The following is a 4,600-nucleotide window of genomic DNA, read 5'->3' as shown; positions in this document are numbered from 1 at the left end:
TGTGGCGCACGGGCTTAGTTGCTCCACGGCATGTGGGATCTTCCCGGACCAGGGCTCGAACCCGTGTCCCCTACATTAGCAGGCGGATTCTTAACCACTGCGCCACCAGGGAAGTCCCATGCCCATTTACAATTAATCCCCATTTCTACCCCCATCCCAGGCAACCACTAATCTACTTTCTGGTTTCATAATTTGCCTTTTCCGGGCATTTCCCATAAATGGAACCCTACAATACATGGTCTTTTGTTCCTGGCTTCTTTCAGGGGGCATAATGATTTGGAGGTTCATCCATGTTGTAGCAGGTGTCATTACTCCATTTCTTTGTATTGCTAAGTAGTATGAACAGACCACATTTTGTTTATGCATTCACTAGTTTGGGGTTGCTTCCATGTTTTGGCTCTTATGAATAATGCTGCTCTGAACATTCATGTGCAGGAACATTCTCCTGGGCAGACGCTCCTGCAGCCCCCAGGGAGGGGTCCTAGCACTCAGGCTGCATCTGCCTGCTGGCCGCAGGCAGAATCTGAGTGTGGGTGTGAGCCCCAGAATCCCCAGGGGGAGGAAGCCTCAAGACGCGGGTGGCGTCACATACAGTGTGTCATCGTGGAGTTGGAGACGTTCATGCTGTAGGCGGCGGGGCAGTGCTCTCTGTCCATCCCAGGCACCTGGGACTGTCCACTTCTGCCACCCACGCTCCTTGGCTGTTGGCCACAATGGGAGGGGGCCTGGGGGAGTCCCCACCAGCCCAGGGTCAGGCAGGAGGTCTTTGTGTGGAGGTATGTTTTCATTTCTCTTGGGTAAATAGCTAGGAGTGAGATTGCTGGTGAGCAGTAAGGCTTTAGAGGGTGGTAATATGTCAGATTGTTCTGTGTTAAATAACAGGGCTTTGTTGATATTTATGACTATTCTCAGGCCCAGGGATGTGCTTTCAACTCCTGGACTATCTAGCAATTCTTCAATCAGGGTTTCTCAACCTCAGCACTATTGGGAATTCCCTGGTGGTCCAGTGGTTAACTCAAAGCTTTCACTGCCAGGCCCAGGTTCGATCCCTGGTCGGGGAACTAAGATCCCACAAGCCATGCAGCACGGCCAAAAAATAATAATAATAATAATAACAAAACAAAACAAAACCTCAGCACTATTGATATTTTTGGCCAGGTAATTCTTTGTTGTGCTGGCGGGAGGGTGTCCTGTGCATCGTGGGGTGTTGAACAGCATCCCTGGCCTCCGCCCACTAGATGCCACTAGCGTGCCCTCCACGAGCCCCAGTTTTGATTGTTAAAGTTGTCTCCAGACATTGCCAAGAGTCCCTGGGAGGCAAAACCGCCCTGGATGAGAATCACTGTATTAGAGTTTACTTAATAAATGGAAGTAGTTCCAACCCTGCTTCTGACCTGGGGGTATTCAGTGCTTGAGCACATGGTCAGTCCTGTCTTCCTTACTCAGAGAAGGTGTGTGGATCCTGTCTTGGAGCTCTCAGCCTTGACATCCTACACGTTGCTTTATTTAATTTGTTCTAAATCAGTAGTTCTCTTGTGGTTCGGTGTGTATGCATTCGTTCTCAAATTGGGCCAAGAGAAGAAATAAAGGATTGCAGATGGCACAGGCTGTAGTCTCTGTCTATTTAATTCAGATCAGTCCATCCTGATGGAATTTATTCCAAAGTATGTGTTTGAGACAACATGTAATAGGTATTTTGAGTATTTATACAGCTCTGCTTACAAGAAGCACAAAGAAAACTAAAATAGATATTTGTTGTTTTTTTTACTGCCAGGTATATATTTCTTGCTTCCAAACAGTACCCTGCTTGCATTTTGAAGAACTACTTCTCCCTGACTGTAGGCGTTTGGTGAAGCAGAAAATCCAGGATGCAGCCCTTACGTTGAGGAAGACAAAGGGGTTCCTGGAGGCCCCTCCTGACAGATCCCTCCTCTCCAGCTCCAGGGGGTGGGCGTGCCTTTCAGTTTTCTGTTGCTCTGCAACAAACAACCCCAACCTTAGAGGTTTAAAGCAACACTGATTGGGCTTCCCTGGTGGCGCAGTGGTTGAGAATCTGCCCGCTAATGCAGGGGACACGGGTTCGAGCCCTGGTCTGGGAAGATCCCACATGCCGCAGAGCAATTAGGCCCGTGAGCCACAGCTACTGAGCCTGCGCGTCTGGAGCCTGTGCTCCGCTACAAGAGAGGCCACGATAGTGAGAGGCCCGTGCACCGTGATGAAGAGTGGCCCCCACTTGCGCAACTAGAGAAAGCCCTCGCACAGAAACGAAGACCCAACACAGCCAAAACTAAAATAAAAAAAAAAACAAAAAAACACTGATTTATAATTTCTTATAATTATTCTGTGGGTTAGTCATCTGGACAGATCTGCTAGTCTCACCTGGGTTCATCCACGTGGTTACCTTCAGCTAGAAAGTTGGCTGGGCTGGGCTAGAAGATCCAAGATGGTCTCACTCAATATTTGGTAGTTGGTGCTGACTGTCATCTGAGGAGCCTCAGTTCTCCTCCATGTGACCTCTCATCCTCCAGGTGGCTAGCCCTACAACAGGACTCGTGTAAGAGATACCAGAAGATCTGTTTTTTCCTCCCCTGAATGGTGTGGCATGAAGATACGAGATGTAGTAAAAGTAGCAGGATCCAGAGCAGCCATAGGACCACTGGGAAGACTCTGGAGATGATGCCAACACTAAAGGAGTTAGAATGGAGAGGTAGAAAGAAAGACATGACATTCTTGGTGACATTCTGTAAGCCACTGGATCAAGCCTTACCTGAAGGGAGACGTACGTATAGACTTTCAGTTATGTGAGCAAACAGATTATAAATTTCCTGTATTTTTTAAGCCATCTGGAGTTAGGCTGCAATCAAAAGCATCCTCTCTGATGACTATCTCTTATAAGAATAACCTGCTACTTCTTTAGGCGGTAACAGATGGAGGAACTTCAGGCCATGTGCCATTGAAGAGGACCCAACTCCCAAAGCAAGCTCTGCAGGCTCTCTTGGCACTTTAAGGGGTATTCACAGATCCTCTTTGAGCCCCTTCAGTTATAGAAACCATATGTCTGAGTCCTCCAATGGAACTTTTTAGAGTGTTCTACGTAAGCAAGAAAAGCAATTGAATGGAAATTTTCACTGTGATTTAGTTTGTCTTTGAAAATCATTCCTATACTCTGGGTCTCTAAGTGTGAAGAAGTAGGCAAGAACAAACAGAGCAAGTGTCTTGGGGCTCGTTCTAGGCTCTTACAACCTACGTAAAGCTCAGAAGATCATTTATTTTGCATCTCTGGCCATCGATAAACACAACTCTCCTCTGTGTGATGTTGACCCAAAGGCTCAACCTGCAGGATTCAGAAATGATTTGGGACTTGCAAAAGTGACCAGCGGAGCAGCTGAGCTTGTGAGAGCCGATCAGATAATTCACTTTATTCTCTTACTGCTGCTGACTTATGAAAAGGATGTATGAGCTCCATTTTAAGGATAAGGCAAATTGAGGTATACGGTGGTTATTGTCTCAGCTACAGTCCAACAAGACGAGCACTAGCGACAGTGGTCACATTTGATGCTGAGCAGAGCTCTTAAATAACCTTTGTAAAACGCATGTTATCCACCTGCCTAGACACCTAAAAATAGAACTGGACCTCTGAGGGAGCAGCACCCCCACCCCCCAAAAAAAAAGAAAGAAAGAAAAGGAAAGACCAGGGGCATTTTAAAATTATAAATCTAGTTTAAATGAGCAGGACAAAAAACCCAAAAAAACCCAGCAGGACATGCCTTATAGTGACATAGTGCAGGGACCTCATTAGTGACTGATTTTTAAGGAGTTATTAGAATTGTCCAGAAATGAATACTGACCCTTCCACAGTTCCATGGGTAGAATCCAATACCATGAAATTATGCAAATTAGCAGATGCCCACATGCCCAGAGTCTAAAGAAAATAAATCAAGAAGCTATGCTAAGAAAAACTTTCTTCCCCTTTATTAGCGTTTGGTTCAGTTTAGTTCAACAAACATTTATTGACTGCCTACTGCATGCCCAGCACTGAACATTTCATTTCCATTCATATGATGATCAGCTGTCACCTCATTTTCCTCATCAAGCTCTTCCAAATAGAATACTGTGTTAGTTTCCTAAGGCTGCCATAACAAAGTACCTCAAACTGAGGAGTTTAAACAGTGGAATTCAGTGGAATTCTTTTTCCACAAAGAAAGAGTCTGAGAATTACCCCTAACTAAGAGTTACCTCCTTTGAGGATATTGAAGGGGGTAATAAACAGCAACCAATGAGTTTGTCCAAGTTGCTTATTGCATAATGGAATACGTACTGGATTTTGAGTAAGAAGACACAGATACAACTGCTAGCTCCACCACTAGCTGTGTAACCTCGAGCAAATCACTAGTTAATGAGACAAGAGTGCAAGGATTGTGTCTGCTTTGTTTGTCACTGATTATGCAGAACTTAGGATACTGCCTTGCTCACAGCAGGTTTAGTAAATATTCCCTGAGTCCATGAAGGAATGAATAAGCTTTCCCTGGGCTTTGGTTTCCCTGGGATAATATGGAATTGGTAAGGAGAGGCAGGGCAATGATTCCCAAAGTGTGGTCCC

The sequence above is a fragment of the Eschrichtius robustus genome, chromosome 14, assembly GCF_028021215.1.
Source record: "Eschrichtius robustus isolate mEscRob2 chromosome 14, mEscRob2.pri, whole genome shotgun sequence".
In the NCBI taxonomy this organism is placed as follows: Eukaryota; Metazoa; Chordata; class Mammalia; order Artiodactyla; family Eschrichtiidae; genus Eschrichtius; species Eschrichtius robustus.
The sequence above is the reverse complement of the archived record's forward strand: the minus strand, read 5'-3'. Positions refer to the sequence as shown.